Genomic DNA, 17,192 nt, shown 5'->3' on the forward strand with positions numbered 1-17,192 from the left:
CGCTGGTGGACTCGACCTTTGGCCTCATGCTGTGTGGGTGCGGTGCCCTCTCTCCTGCTCTACCTTAGCCTAGGGGGCCGGCGTAGTGACCACGCCCCTGAACCGGGGTCCCTGCTTGTGCTTGATGCTGCCTGATACCGGTCACTACCCCAGCTGGTGCCCCTCCTCCTGCTTGACTACCCTCCGGGTGTGGGTGCAGTCTACCCACCACTGATTCCATTGCGTGGTCGCCATTTTCTCACCCTCCACCCTCTGGTTGCCTTAGCCGCACGACTACGCTCCCTCACATTGCTGTGCTGGTGGCTCTCGACACAGGTAGCGCATCCCTGACCTTGCTGTCCCACGTGTGTGGGTCCCCATCACTGGCGTGCTGGTCAGCTGACAGCCTTCTTTGCCCTGGGAAAGTCCGACCCGAAGCAGCCCAAGATCGCCTTCGATCTCCGCAGGTCGTCCCATCCGGAGTGTTCCAGAGTCCCGGGTCTCCGAAGCAGGAGATGCCACCACGCAGGATCGTCAAAAACTGTTGCAAATGGATAAGATCCCTGCGGTCATCGGTGAGAAAAATGAGGATTTGGAGGCCCGTTCCCGCCGGAGCAATCTCCGCATAACGAGCCTTTCGGAATCGACCAACATCTCCTGTATGGAGGACTTTGTGGAGACCCTGGACAAAGAACTCTTCGGCAACCTCCTCCACTCTGTTTTCATTGTGGAGCGCACCGCTCCCTTGGTCCTCGTCCCGGTCCCGGTCTGCCCACCCGCCCCATCAATGCTAAACTGCTCAATTTCCGGGACCGCGACGCCATACTCAGAGCTGCGCGGGACAGAGGCACCATCGTCCACTAGGGCAACACCCTCTCCTTTTTCCCAGACTACACCACGCGTGTTCAGGGGCCCGGCAGGAGTTCCTTGCTGCAAGCGAATCCTACAGAAACATGAGGTCCCATGCTCCTTGGCCTATCCGGTGAAGCTCAAGGTCCGCCAGGGTGCAAAGACTCTTGTCTTCCCTCATCCTCAGGAGGTATTGGCGTTCGCCAAGAAGCTCGACAAAACATCCCGGCCACCACCATCTCAATCCCCATCCGCGGCTGCGGACCGCCTCAGTGACAATGACTGAAGTGCTATTCTATGTTGCTGTTGTTCTCCCTTGTTTATGTGATGTCTGATTCTACCCAAGCTTGGTCACCATGCTTTACTGTGAGGGTGTATGCCTAGCCCTGCCATGCCCTCACAGGATGATTCCCGCTTGCTCTGCTGTTTTTCCCCTTCCTGGTTGTGGGTTCCTGGGGTGGGGCGGGTTGGTGTCTCAGCCTGATTGGGGGGTTGGAGTGGGGTTGGGGGTCTTTTTTTCATCCTCAATCATTCCGGTTGGGGTTGATTGATTGGTGTGATGGGGGAGCGGGGTGGGGTGGGTTGGTGACTCTGCCTAATTGGGGGGTTGGAGTGGGTGCAGGGTTGGGGGGGTTTCTTTGCAAGGTACTGTTCGATTGGGGTAGGTGAGGTTTTCTATGGGGGCCTCTTGCTCCTCTATTGGGGTTGTGGCTTTTTTTCACCACTGTATGTTTGTTGTATACTGCTGGCCAACAGACAACTTGATTTGGGGGGGAGGAAGGGAGGGGGTGGCAGCCGACAGACAACTTGTTCGCGGGGTGGTGGTAGTGGACAGACCCAAGGTGCTCGCCTCCACCGGCCCAAAAAACAGAGCTTTTGGGGGACAGATCCCCCCTCAGCTACGCCACTGCTACAGATACTCCCATTATCTCTATAGCAGTCATCCTACAATTTACTGCAGGTACTACCAGCGAGGGTGCTGCACCTACGGCGACCAGTGAAGATATGAGCAAATAAAGGACCAGGAGCTGGTACTTGATGGAAGGACTTCTGTGGATTCGTCTGTCCCAGTATTGAGCCCGGTCTCATGTACTGAAGTGAGCACGACTGCAGAGATGAGCACAACTGGTACCGAAGTGGAAGAGTCCCAACACACTGTGTCGATGCAATGCATTGAATACTGGGTTAATGTATTAGTTTGTACCCGGGCAACCTAACTGTGGACATGCCCCAGTCACACCATCTGTTCCAGAAGCTCCTGAGCAAGCAAAGGTAATGTAGGATTAGCATGACAATCTGGAGAGCAGCCCAGAGTTGACCATCCAGTTGACACTGCTCAGAGGTCGGAGCACATAAAGTCCTGCATGGAGGCACATGAGGACTTGGACCTCTCTTTTTCTGTACAGTGGAGTAAGGACATGGTGTGCAGAGTGTGCATGGAAGTGATTTATGAAAAGGTTAAACCCAGTGAGGGGCCATTTGGGATCCTCTCCAACTACAACCACACATACTGCAGTTCATCCGCAAGTGGAGGAGTGCCAAGCAGTTTTAGAGCAAGATCATTTAATCCTAGATGCGGAATCAAATATTGTTGTTCCAAGTGAATATTGGATCGAGGAAAAGCAGGAAAAACAGAAACTCATCCAGAATTACAAGTAGGTCACGAGCAACAAGTCATGCCGTTATTTTAATGAGGGTAAAGGGAGTTGTCCATTTGGAGGGAATTGTTTTTACAAGCATGCTTATCCATATGAATATATCAGAGAGCCACAGCCGCGGCCCAAAGGGGGTTCCTCAAGCAGGTATCAGGCCAAGCAGAGGAGATGCATTTGGGAGTTCATCCAAGAGCGATGATCCAGTGAGACACCAACCTGCGGACAATTATCACTAATATACACACATTCGGGCACATAAACCACACTCACTTACAATATCCAGTCGATGAAATTCACTGGAGATCAATTTAGGGATTGTCTATATGTCCGATCTGCCTACAAATTTCGAGCCTATTTAATTACTAAGCTCTTTCTTACACATGGATCTATTTTAGTTGATTAGTATTGATAATTTCACAAAGAACAAATTTCCTGGTTTATTCATTAATGACCACAGACTCAGTTTAGATTTAAGGGTTATTTTAATTTTTAAGGTGAAACCAATTACAAATGACAGTGTTAACTCCATCATTCTGAAGAGGTAAGAATTAGACTATACATTTTAGCGACGAGTACCTCAGGAAAAAGAGGATAGAGAGAAAAGGCACATTGACAAAATACACATATTACATTTGCCTAGGATGGTGCAAGATCAGACCCCTCTCGCCAAGAGTTGGGCCCCTCAGAAAAGTTGACAGGTTCAGGGCAGGATTAGGAGAGGGCAGATAACCTCTTCTGGATTTAATGCCAGCGTCAAACCCTTCTCTGGTGCTAATTACCTCCTCGATTCTTCTGCAAATCTCCTTCCTAGTTCTATTGCCTCCTCGATTCTTCTGTAAAACTCCTTCCTAGTTTTATCTGTTAAAAAATTCTAAGTCTGCTTTTAGGTATTTCAATCAGCATTCGGACAGCATCTCTATCTCTCACCGCTCTGGCAGCGATCAGGCTACTTCATCTAACTAACTACCCCAATTATACCTTTTGATGGCATGTTCCGCCCCCAAATGTTTCAAAATTGTGTAAACTGCTAATTCTGATTGGGACAAGCCAAGGGGATGATCATCGCACCATGCTAAGTTTACTACTTTTTCTTAAGAGCATTGTCTTATGTTCCCGCCCATTCATTTGTTTCACCCAAGCTTTATTTCCCACCTGTTTTCATAATGTCTTTATAGCATTGTGTAACATTTATACATGTGTCCATTGAGTCTTCAGGATGTTCCATCGTTTCTCAGGACATGGGAAAGGGGAGTCATTGATCGGGTTCCAAGACTTGAGATCATGACTCCGGAGTTGTTTCTAATGCACCTGTGCACATGGACCACGTGATTATTAGCCTCAACTCTCCTTTAGGCCCAATTACAAACTAACAGAGAAATCAAAAAGACAAAATGTTACATTCAAATAAAATGATTTCATTGCATACCACTTATCTCTACTCTAATCCCATTTAATAAAAAGAATTCTTTATGCAGTAGCACTTAGTACAATCCAAGGTTTAATTTCGAGCAGAGCAGATGCTTAGCATGTGAGTTCTGAAGTGGCCATATTTGGTGATACTGCGGGGCGTGGCTTGGCCGGCTGCAAGATGGCCACTCCTTGAGTGGGCTCTGCCGGCCAAGCTTAACATTTCGACAGTATCCTGCAGGCATTCTTCTCCTACCTGCACCTCGACGATGGATTCAGGCGCTGCACAGTGAGAGGCGTTGGCTGTGCCTTCTCTTGCTCCTCAGCTCATCTCCGCGGCCAAGATACGTCGACTGCAACCTGTGCCCGGACTGCGTGCTGCCTCCTGTGTGGGCCGCTCCGACTCTCTCTGGGGCCGGCGGGACCCTGGTGCTGCATGCTGCTGGCGAGGGGTCCGGAGCCAAGACATTGTGGCACCCGGTGAGTGATGCTGCATTCGGGGTGTTGCTGGCGGGGTTGGGGGTCCGTGTGTTCAACCACCGGTCCGGAGCGCCGTGGCCTGAATGACATCACGCACTCTCACCACCTCCTGGCCGCATCTGACGGCGGCCGCTGGTGCTCGGAGCGGCGGACCCCCGCGTCTCATCGCCGGGGCGGCCCTCTGCATGGTGTGCGATTCCCCCTTCGGCCCGTCATACCGCCCTACCAAGTGGACATCACCAATGAGTCTCCAGCCCATTGCCTGCTTCCCTGTGTGGCCCACCTGTGCTCTGCTTTCACTGCTGTCGGGCCTAGGCACCCCCCGGATGCAGGACAGTGATTTCCTGACTGGGCGCTCCAGCAGAGCGGCCTGCATGGTCACCTTGTGATGGCCTCGTTCGGGTGGGCCTTTGCTCTGGCCACGCTGGTGGACTCGACCTTTGGCCTTATGATGTGTGGGTGCAGCACCCTCTCTCCTGCTCTTCCTTCGCCTGGGGGCCCACGTGCTGACCGCGCCCCTTAACCGAGGTCCCTGCTTGTGCTTGGTGCTGCCTGATACCAGTCACTACCCCAGCTGTGCTCTCACTGCTGTCAGGCCTAGGTACCCCCCACATGCAGGACAGTGACTTCCTGAGTCGGCGCTACAGCGGAAAGGCCTGCATGGTCGCCTTGTGAAGGCCTCGTTCTCGTGGGCCGTTGCTCCGGCCGCGCTGGTGGACTCGACCTTTGGCCTCATGCTGTGTGGGTGCGGTGCCCTCTCTCCTGCTCTACCTTAGCCTAGGGGGCCGGCGTAGTGACCACGCCCCTGAACCGGGGTCCCTGCTTGTGCTTGATGCTGCCTGATACCGGTCACTACCCCAGCTGGTGCCCCTCCTCCTGCTTGACTACCCTCCGGGTGTGGGTGCAGTCTACCCACCACTGATTCCATTGCGTGGTCGCCATTTTCTCACCCTCCACCCTCTGGTTGCCTTAGCCGCACGACTACGCTCCCTCACATTGCTGTGCTGGTGGCTCTCGACACAGGTAGCGCATCCCTGACCTTGCTGTCCCACGTGTGTGGGTCCCCATCACTGGCGTGCTGGTCAGCTGACAGCCTTCTTTGCCCTGGGAAAGTCCGACCCGAAGCAGCCCAAGATCGCCTTCGATCTCCGCAGGTCGTCCCATCCGGAGTGTTCCAGAGTCCCGGGTCTCCGAAGCAGGAGATGCCACCACGCAGGATCGTCAAAAACTGTTGCAAATGGATAAGATCCCTGCGGTCATCGGTGAGAAAAATGAGGATTTGGAGGCCCGTTCCCGCCGGAGCAATCTCCGCATAACGAGCCTTTCGGAATCGACCAACATCTCCTGTATGGAGGACTTTGTGGAGACCCTGGACAAAGAACTCTTCGGCAACCTCCTCCACTCTGTTTTCATTGTGGAGCGCACCGCTCCCTTGGTCCTCGTCCCGGTCCCGGTCTGCCCACCCGCCCCATCAATGCTAAACTGCTCAATTTCCGGGACCGCGACGCCATACTCAGAGCTGCGCGGGACAGAGGCACCATCGTCCACTAGGGCAACACCCTCTCCTTTTTCCCAGACTACACCACGCGTGTTCAGGGGCCCGGCAGGAGTTCCTTGCTGCAAGCGAATCCTACAGAAACATGAGGTCCCATGCTCCTTGGCCTATCCGGTGAAGCTCAAGGTCCGCCAGGGTGCAAAGACTCTTGTCTTCCCTCATCCTCAGGAGGTATTGGCGTTCGCCAAGAAGCTCGACAAAACATCCCGGCCACCACCATCTCAATCCCCATCCGCGGCTGCGGACCGCCTCAGTGACAATGACTGAAGTGCTATTCTATGTTGCTGTTGTTCTCCCTTGTTTATGTGATGTCTGATTCTACCCAAGCTTGGTCACCATGCTTTACTGTGAGGGTGTATGCCTAGCCCTGCCATGCCCTCACAGGATGATTCCCGCTTGCTCTGCTGTTTTTCCCCTTCCTGGTTGTGGGTTCCTGGGGTGGGGCGGGTTGGTGTCTCAGCCTGATTGGGGGGTTGGAGTGGGGTTGGGGGTCTTTTTTTCATCCTCAATCATTCCGGTTGGGGTTGATTGATTGGTGTGATGGGGGAGCGGGGTGGGGTGGGTTGGTGACTCTGCCTAATTGGGGGGTTGGAGTGGGTGCAGGGTTGGGGGGGTTTCTTTGCAAGGTACTGTTCGATTGGGGTAGGTGAGGTTTTCTATGGGGGCCTCTTGCTCCTCTATTGGGGTTGTGGCTTTTTTTCACCACTGTATGTTTGTTGTATACTGCTTCCACATGTACTGTTCTTGACACTGCATTGTGCTTCCTGCATCGCATCGCCTCGCCTCAAGACGATTGCTATCCGCAGTATGTCTTGTCTGCTGCACTGCATTGTGGTCTCTGATTTGTTTTGTTTACGCTCATTGGTCATATATTGTTGGTCAACATGTTGCTCCACTGGTCCCTCCTCCCCCTTATAAGCTGCGCCTCTTGTGGTTTGGTTTGTGGGGCGCTATCACTTCCCACCCGCGTGCTCTGCTCTCTCAGCAATGCCCGTCAGTTAGATGCTTGCGCTCCTCTCCCTCACTGCCCTGTTTGTGGAATTCCTCCGAGGGCCGTTCAATTTGCTTGCGCTGCCTCCTACCTGTACTGCTCCCTGCCACCTTCTGACTTTCCTCTTTCTCATTTGCTCTGTGCTTGTCTGCCTAGCTTGCAGTCTGCGGTGTGTTGTGCTACACTTTGAACCGCCCCCTTATGGCTGACATCGTCTGTTGGACTTGGAATGTCCGGGGCCTGAATGACCTCTGCAAGGCCCGACTGATTCACTAAAACTTACAGCGACACAAAGTAGATATATGTCTATTACAGGAGACGCACCTGTTGCCCGGATTGGTCTCCAGACTCCAATCCCGTTATTGGGGGGAATTCCACTCCTCCACCTACTCGTCGTATGCCAGGGGAGTCTCCATTCTGATGTGCCAGGGCCTCCCTTGGCAGGCCGCCCGGGTACTCCTCGATCCAGACGGTAGATATGTGATCCTCCATGGTTTACTACTGGCTCAGCCCGTTACGATTGCCGCGGTCTACGGCCCCAACTCCGATAACTCGGAATTTTTTAATCACACCTGCCACCTCATTTCCTCCTTCGGGCCCGCGACGGTAGATTGGGGTGGAGATTTTAATGTCACTCTATTGGCGACCTTGGACCTATACGTCCCATCCGCGTGCAGCTGCAGCTCTCACGTCTATTTGAACCGATAACGCTCTTTATGAAGCTTGGCGCCACTTCTGCCCCGATGCTCGGGAAGGCACCTGCTTTACTGGCGCGAGGGGCTGCTGGTCGCAAATTGATTTTTGGCTGACCTCGCCGGACGTTTTGTCTTGGCTCACAAATCCAGTGCACATGGCTCGCACCTTCTCCGATCATGCACCGGTCCAGACCTGTCTTAGCCCTCCTCATTCCCTGCAACGGGCTTTCACCTGGCGTCTCCCCCCTAACGCCCTCCGTGATTCTGCTTTTTGTGCAGACATCCAAACCGTGATAACCAACTATTTCGATTTAAATGCGGGTTCCATCGACTCTGCCTCCACCTTATGGGAAGGGTTTAAGGCCGTTATTCGGTGTGAATGTATTTCTAAACAGACCGGCGTCCTCCGCTCTATTCGTACCACTCTGGTTAAGCTTGAGGAGGAAATTAAGGATCTGGATGCTGCCCAGGCGGCACACCTCAGTCCTGAGAAGCTGGCGCTACTACGCCAAAAACACACTGAGTTCTCGGATGAAGCTGGCCGCGAACTGCCTTTTTTGGGCAGAGTGGGCCGGGCACGTCGCTTTGGTGTGGGGGGACCACCCGGGGCGTACTCTTGCCAACCTTCTTCGTCTGCCGCGTGCTGCCTCCTATATAACGGCCCTCAGTGATGGTGGCCCGGACAGGACTACCTCCACGGAGGACATAAAATCCCGCTTTCTCGATTTTTATTCACAACTCTATTCTGCTGGTACTCCTCTGCCACGGGAGGAATTTGATCAATACTTTGAATCTATTGCGCTGGTCTGGCTGTCAGAATACCACCGTAAATTCCTTGATGAACCGTTTTCCAGGGAGGAAATACTGGCTGCCATCAGTAGTCTACCTGGAGACAAGGCCCCTGGCCTGGACGGCCTGCCAGCTTCGTTCTACAAAACGTTCACCGATCTCTTGGAACCACATCTGGCGGCTATGTACAATGAATCCTTTGATACCGGTCTCTTCCCGCCGTCCTTGCATGAGGCGATGATAACCTTGTTTCTGAAACCCGACAAGCCTGCCGACCGTCGAGACTCCTACTGCCCCCTTTCCCTCATTAACATAGATAACAACATTTTTGCTAAATTAATCGCCTCCCGCCTTCTTTTACTTAATCCCACCATTGCTCTCCCCGATCAATCAGGTTTGATTCCCGGTAGGGCAACCTCGCACAACCATTGCAAAATCTTCTCAGTTTTGCATCAAATTAATCCTAACCTACTGGCTGTGGCTGCCCTGCTGGATGCCACTAAGGCGTTCGATACGCTGGAGTGGCCCTTTTTATTTTACATCTTGCCGCGTATGGGCTTCAGTGAAATCTTTCTGCGTAAGGTTAAACTCCTTTACACCAATCCCTCGGCACGTCTCTACAATAATGGCCAGGTCTCCGACCCTATTCGTATTTAACGTGGCACACACTAGGGGTGCTTGTTATCGCCCATGCTCTTTGCCATCGTGATGGAACCCCTGGCCGCCAGGCTTCGGCAGCACCACAATTACAGGTGTATTGGTTTCTTGTCCCATTCCCTGCTCGTCTCAATGTACGCGGACGATGTTACCCTATATGTCGGCCATCCTCAGGAGAACCTCAGCCCCTTGGTCCGGGAAATCATACGCTTTGGCAGGCTTTCGGGCATCCAGGTAAACTGGAGCAAGTCTTTTCTATTCCCCTTGATGGATGCCACTGTGCCATTACCACCTGACTTTCTGTTTGTGTGGGCTTCTGGCCCCACGCGCTATTTGGGTATTTGGCTGAATAGGGATCTGGATGAACTGTGAAGGTCTAACTTCGGGTGTGCGGTGGACTGGCTAGAATCCAGGATTTCATCATGGAGCCGACTTCTGCTATCTCTGGCGGGCCGAATCGCAATCGCGATTTGTTCCCTATCCCTCTCGCTTCTCATTTCTTTCGCAAATTATGCTCCCTAATCATTTATCTCGTTTGGGCAGGTAAACAGCCAAGAGTAGCTTTTGATATCCTTACTCTCCCCATGTCTGCCGGTGGGATGGGCACGCCTGACTTCAGGATCTATGCCTTGTGTGTCCAGGCCAGCTTACTGTAGTTTTAGATTCACCCTACCCCTTATCAGCCTCACGTTGCAGTCAAGACGGATGTGGCTTCTCCCTTGCCTTTGTCCATGGCTTTGTTTGCACCCGCAGTTCGCCCTCAGGCGGAGCTCAACTAAGTTGAGACGCTGCGATGGGCCTGGTCTAACCTGCGTCGGCTTTCTAGCATCCCTCGGCTCTCTGCCAACTCCGTGCCAATAGTGAACCACCCAGATTTCCCCTCACTTCAGTCTTCCAGCATGTCTAGACATGTGACGCGGTTAGGTTTGAGGATGGTGGCGTATCTATACTCAGAGAACACCTTCTACTCTCTTCCTGACTCCTCAGTGCCGCTGGACACGCTTTTATTCTATCAGCTGCGAGCCACCTGCCGGACACTGCACCCCACATTCCCTCGGCAACCGTCCATCATGCCGGCTCTGGATTTCATATATACTTCCCAGTCGCCACACAAATTAGTCACCAGACTATACGCTCTCAACCTAATGTCCGCCACCATTTCCTTGGATCGTGTGCTGGAGGCATGGGGTGCGGATCTCGGTATCGACATTTCGCAGGTTGACTGGCTATATTGCTGTAATCAGATGAAAAAGCTGTCACCAAACTACCGGCTCCGTCTGATCCATTTCAAGTATTTACACAGGCTGTACCGCACCCCAGTGCAGCTGCACAGGCTCGGGATAATTCCTGGAGATAATTGTGTGCGGTGCGCTGCCCCTGCCGTGGACTTTGCCCATTTAGCATGGCTATGCCCTAAGATCTCTAAGTTCTGGCGGGTGGTGTGTTCCACCATTTCTGACATCACCAGCACTGCAGTGCACCCCGATCCACCCCTGTGCCTTCTCTGCTTCGTTAAATTCTGTCCTGATGCTTCTCAAAGTCTGATCACGATGCTGCTTGTCCTTGCTAGGTGCAGGGTGGCCATGTATTGGGGTCGTCGGCCTGCTCCCAAAGCCGAGAGTTGGTTGGACGATGCCTCTTGGTGCCAGACTTTCCTATCGGAGTTCTGGGATTTAATGCCTGCCAGGTCTCGACCTGTTGACATTTGGGGCCCTCTGGTTACCTATCTCCTTTCCCGCTCACATCCCAGTGGCGCTGCCTCTCCTGCGCTCCCCGCCGGCCCTGTGTCCGCAGCGGCCGCCGGTGCTGGTCAGTGACTGCTATTTCCCTTTCCATAAGCGCCCCTGCTTTTTTAGTACCCCCACTGATGTTGCTTTTTTGTGTGTGTTCCCCCTGGGGGGAGGGACCTCAGTATAGTGGAGCTGTGATTTCAACTTTCAAGTTTTTTAAGTTGCTGAAAGATGTAATCTACCTGTTACTAAACACTTGCTCTAATCTGTATTTTGTCGATTTGAGCTGCAGTATTGCACAGTGTATTGTGTCTGCCATGATTTTCCTCAATAAATGTTTTTGAAAACTTAAAAAATATATATATATATATATTTGGTGTTACTGCGCAGAAGCAACGCTTTCCCTCCAAGCGTTATGACGTCATGAATTGGCGCATGCACAGTTTATTTCTCGCGTTTTAGCTGCCATTTTAGTTGCACTCCGTTTACTTGTTAGTAGACACATAGGCAAGCTTCCCCTTCTTCTAATATGTGTAAGAATATTGTGTGAAATTAGTACTACAAACAATTATTAGTAATTTATTATGGTTTTATATGAGAGGATTTATCCAGCAAGTTGCTTACTTGCAAATTCTTGTTCCATCAGCGAGAGAGCAATGATCCATTCGAGAGTGACGAACACGAGGTGGTGGGTATGAACTAGGAGAGATGCTCTTGATGCTTACAGCTGTATGGGCAGGCGATGACCTAACAGACTTTGGAGATTGAATGGGACTTGTTCAATGATGATCTAGATGATGATTATTCTGATTCAGATCCATACATGGTTTCCCTGGAGTTTGGAAAGTATGTACAGCCGCTGACAGTCGCAATTTCTTGTGGTGTTGTGGCAATGCCAGTGTCTCTCCTAGGATGGCCTATCAATTCCAGCTGCCCAAGTAACACTTTTTATCCAGGTCCACCTTCCCTCATCCTTTAAACAGACCATTCCTACGCCAATATGAATGTTTCCCTGTTTCAGGAAGAATTACAAATACATATTTAAACTATAAACTAGTATGGTCCAAGGTATTTTTTTCAGTGATTTGAACACTGTGTGCATTTTTTTTCACCTACTGGGGGTGAAAGTTGTGGCTCACCCAGCTGAAAATAACTGGCGAATTTCAGGGTAATTTTAATTTTGTTCAGTACCCATAACTTCACTTCAGCAGAGGTTTTTATAACACTATTCTTTTGTTCTTCAAAAGAAATTCTACTGTCTAATGAACAGAAGAACCCTTATTTAACATTAACAAAGATTTTCAGTAAATGTTAGTTTTGTTGACACTACATTTCATCCAGCTCCTGTATTTCTATATTCCACTATGTACTCCTGTTAGACCCAATAGCCTTGGTGAGGTCTTCCCCCAAACATTTTGCCTCCTTGTAGCTGAATTTGTTTTGTTGACTGTATGCCTCTGTGTACTTTACCACTGCTAGTCTGTGCTAAAGTGCTGGTGCTCTTTCCTTTAACACCTTGGCTGCTATGGCTTTTCCCCTCCTGTGCTGACATTATTTGAATACCATAGTTTCATGACGAGCTCAGCTCGTCATAAGCACAGCTCCAGTGTTCCTCATAACGAGCTGTGCTCGTTATGAGCAGCGAAGGGGTTAAACTTGGTAATATTGGTGTACACCTGAATCTACCCTTTAATTTACTTATAAGTCCCTAGTATAATGTACTCCAGGTACCCAGGGCCAGTAAATTAAATACTACTAGTGACACTGCATCACTCTGTGTGCCACCCACTAAAGTAGCCTTTTAAAACATGTCTCAGGCCTACCACTGCAGCATATAGTGCACTTTTAAATTACAATTTCGACCTGACAAAAGTAAACCTAGTCGCAGTGCGGTCTAAAACCCGCTCACTGAGATGAGGGAGCTCAGGGATGTTTTATGATGTATTCCAGAGGTATTCAAAACCTTCAGATGAGCCGGGCGTGGGGGCAAGTGCAGAAGGAGGGTGAAAGTGAGATTAAAATAACTCCCTGGTATGTCTGAACAAACTTTAATAGGACATTCCAGAGGTCAGGATTAAAACAAGTGGGCTACGGCAGGAGGATTCAACCTGTCATAGACTCTAACTGGTCGACATGTTTCATCCGCTGTGCCCTTCGTAGAGGTGACATGGCTTTCTTCAGGGCCAAAGAAGTGCAGATTAAGGTGAGTCAACCATGCATACCAAATTCTGTTGTTGGTTAAAGAGCATACAACTAGCTCTAGGTATTTGAACTGTTCAAGAGTTCTGCTTGTCTTTAGCAAATTCAAATTTGTCTTTATTCGATCATAAATAATCATAAAAGACACATATAAAAATACAAAGGAGTTAAAATTCATAGTAGGTTTTTTGTTTTTAAAAAACATATTAAACATACGCCGATGACACGCAGATCATGGTGTCTCTCTCCCACTCGGTGAGTACCTCCGCGTTCAGCTTCAGAAACTGCATGCAGGGAGTCTCTGAATGGATGATTCTAAACTCACTGAAGCTGAACAGAGAGAAAACCGAGGTCTTGATCTTCGGCAAAGACCAAAACATATGGTCCAGTGACTGGTGGCCCCCTATCTGGGAGTATGTCCTGTGCCCGTAAAATCAGCCCGTAATCTGGGGGTGATCATTGATACGTCACTGGCTATGACGCAGCAAGTTTATCGAACTGTGTCCACTTGTTGGGGAGTCATTAAGACTTTTAGGAAAATAGCCCATTATCTCTCCCCCAAGCCTGTAAGCAGACCGTGGTGGCTCTTGTGGCATCACGGCTGGATTATTGTAATGCACTGTATGCAGAAGCTAATAAGAGCCTTATTTCACGCCTTCAGACCGTTCAGAACGCGGCTGCCAAATTTGTTCTGGGCGCCCCTAACAGCTCCTCTAGCCATGAAGAGCCTGCATTGGCTCCCGATCCATTTTAGGATCACTTTCAAAATTCTATGCCTGGTCTTCAGCGCTCTATCAGGTGGAGGCTCAGAAGCCATTGGCTCCCTTCTTGTCCCCTACACCCCTAGCAGAAGCCTTCGTTCTGCTAATAAAAATCTCTTATTTGTCCCTCGAACAAATAGAGTCAGATGGGGTGGAAGGGCCTTCTCTTCTACGGCCCCTAGATTGTGGAATGTCCTCCCCTCCGAGTTAAAAGCACAACCTTCTCTGGCCCTTTTTAAGAAGGCATTAACCACATGGCTGCTGCGGGGATTTTTCCCCTGTGCTGCAGATTGCACTTTTGCTGCAGTTATGACGAGCTCAGCTCGTCATCAGCACACGACACCCGTGGGTGATGACGAGCTGAGCTCGTCATCAGCAGCGAAAGGGTTAAAAAAACGGCTCTTCATCGAGGCCTATCAGTAGCATGCTCTCTGACTCTGGACATTGTTTGGTTAGGCGCCTTGACGCCCGTTGGGCAAAGTTTGCGCGTTATAAATTATGTTTCATTCATTCATTCATATCTTGGTGGGATTCTGTTAAAATTCTAGACACATATCAACAATAAAATGATTATGAATCCTTTCCTCCTAAAACCAAATAATAAAAAAAAAAACATTATGTCTATTTACACAAGTTTTGGCTAGACCTACATTCTTATGAACAGAATATATCAGAAAAGACTAAAACACAGTACACTCTACACAATCATGTTACGTAGAACCTTGCAAACTAATCCTCTGCTTGTCAACATCTTCCCCACGTAGTCGGGTGAGCTTGTGGCGCCTTACCCTTGGCACACGCACTAGAGGTGGCATCCAAATTCTTCAGGACGGCTCCTAGCATTGATACATGTGACCGGGAAGGGGTAAAGTCAAAAGTTAAGGCAGAGCACAATGGATCAAGGATTTGACACACAAGGGGCAGTGGGACCATTCTCACCTTAACTTCGGATTTAGAAGAAATTTCTAAGAAAAGTTCATGAGAGGGTGTAGTTCAGTGGGGAAAGGCAGCCGGCATTGTCCGAGTAGGAGACGTCTTCATCGGGGAGCCTCAGGACAGATTCGAGGTGAAGATATCTACCTTTTTGGAAGTCAAAAATCTTCATTGGGTTGAAGCTGGAGGCTGTAGTTGATGAGAGGTCCACAAGCTGAATACCTTCGCTGAGAGGCACTGCTGGACAGGATTTGCTGCTTTGGAAAAGAAGGTAGTTGGCGCTTTCACAGAGTCAGGCCAACCATCTATGTACCTTAAGTGGATCTGGTGGCAAGTTGGCCCTGGTGTTCTGTCTCAGGCTAATATTTGAGGAAGAATTTTTGAAGTCACAAACTTTTAAGGTTAAGCAGGAGCAGCGCCTTCAACACCACTTCCAAGTGTACAGGACTTGGTGGGACCCACTTGGTGGGGACAGGACTCACTTCAGCAGAGCTTGATTGCTGGGATCAAGGTCTCTAGAACTTATGTCCCAGTAGCTCACACAGGAGGCCAGCCAGCTAGCCCTTGGAGTCACTCTGGTAGTCCTGGGTTCAGGCATCAAGGCAAGCCTGAACCAGCAGGGAAGCCCTCTGGGGAGCAAAGCATGCCTTAAGCAGCAGGGCAGATCTCTTAAAAGCAGCAGGGTAGTCTTCAGGGGAGCAAGGCAGGCCCCATCGTGCGACCGGATAGCAGAGGTTGACACTTTGATCTTTTAAATGCTAAATCTCCCTAAAAATTTAAAACATTGATAACTAAGGTTCTACTGGTTGGAGTTAATCATTATAGAATCAATTTGTTTATTAAAATTCATACTATTTTTCTAAATTAGTTTTAGGATTTTTTTGTGATGTGTTATCATTGCATTACTGTTTGTGTGCTGCATAAATACACAATACAGTGCCTCTAAGTTAAGCATGACCACTTTTGTGCTAGATACTAATGGGTTAAGCACAGGTTAATTTACTGACTTTTGTGATTCACCCTAACAAGGATTCTGGTTGTTGCTTGAGTAGTGTTTCCACTTTCCACCCCTCCTCTACCAGTAACTCAATTTCTTACATTGGTGTTCCGTGGTGGGATCCAGTACTTTTTGCAGTGCCATTAAAATCCAATATAGATAATCTGACATCAGATTCCATTGTTTTCTAAAGTCTCCTTAGTTTTGGCTATTTTTGACTTTTTCCAAATAAAAGGTTTGTCTCTTATCCTTTTTTCTAAATTGGAAATGGAGCTGACATATGGCATTAATCCCCGCTTCCAGGTTCTGTGGAATGAGGTTCTGTGTCTCCTGTTCTAAAGCCAGCAGCGAAGCTTCTGGCAATGACCAGCAGGTGCTGACACTACCCACGGTGCCCCGGAATACAACCTGTGCTGATGGTCACCTCTCCTTCCCAAGACTGACATCCGCATCTCTGCAGATGGCTAAGCTGCCCTTTACCTGCGATGATCCTCCACGGGGTCCACCGCTAGCATTTGTCTCCCAAGGGAATCACAGGCCTGCACTCAAGGAGTGCTCGCGGTCAACTGCACTAGAAGGCCGCCATATCCCCCCCCCTCTTTTTTTCCAAATTTAACTTTGACTCACAATCTTTTTGCTACAATAGAGATGGAGCTGATCAGCGGGGATTACTTCAGAAAGGTGGGAGTCCAAAGCTTTGCAAGGAGAAGGGGCTGAATGTAGGGAAGAAAGCCACAAAGGTAGAGCTCCAGGTAGACTTCTCAGGAAGGCAAGAGGATAAAGACCACCCCAGAGGAGCAGGAAGAAGATGGTGCTGAGGATGAGGATCTGGACTTCGAGGAGAAGGAGGAGGATGGGGTCCTAGGCACAATCCCTGATCTGGAGCAGCTAGAGGAGGAAGAGAACAACTTGCCCACATGTGTAGAGCCTCCTGCTATGGCAGGGAGCAGTGTGTCCTCTCACAACCTCAGGAAGGCTGAGAGACAGTTCAGGCTGGAGCTGGACAAGCTTACATTAGAGGAGATATGGCTGGATTTAGAGGGGAACAGCATTTTGCTGACTCCTGATGAGTAAGCAAGAGCATGGGATAAAAGCCAAGCAGCTCTAATAGATCAACAGCAATGGTGGCAGCATTACCCCAGTGCCCCGTAGAGACAGAAAGGTCCATACCCAAGGAACTAGTGCTTAACTTTGTTACTTGAATGATATTGGCAAGTGGTTGGAGGCTTATAAGGTTCCCTTGGATATGCACAGAGTCCCTGAGGAGGATTGGGGAGACAGTCTCTGGAGGCACATTCCTAGTGAAGGGAGGGATGCAGTACTGGCTCTAGGAAAGGGGGACAGATGAGGTACCCCCTCATGAAGGACATCATTGCCAGGAAGTATGGTCTCATCCTTGAGAGGTATAGGCAGATGTTTTGGGCCAGCCAGAAGCTGCCCCAACAGTCCCAGGTGGATGTTGTGAATCACTTTTGCAAGGTACTGGATGGTTGGGTGAGGAGCAGTGAGTGATGT

At 49.9% G+C, this 17,192-nt stretch overlaps 1 pseudogene; it reads left to right on the forward strand.

Annotated features, from left to right (window-relative positions):
• The first annotated feature begins 529 nt into the window (after nt 1–529).
• LOC147683824 (uncharacterized) lies at nt 530–16,751 on the forward strand (annotated as a pseudogene).
• Nucleotides 16,752–17,192: the final 441 nt, after the last annotated feature.

This window comes from Lissotriton vulgaris, chromosome 11 (genome assembly GCF_964263255.1).
Source record: "Lissotriton vulgaris chromosome 11, aLisVul1.2, whole genome shotgun sequence".
NCBI classification, from domain to species: domain Eukaryota; kingdom Metazoa; phylum Chordata; class Amphibia; order Caudata; family Salamandridae; genus Lissotriton; species Lissotriton vulgaris.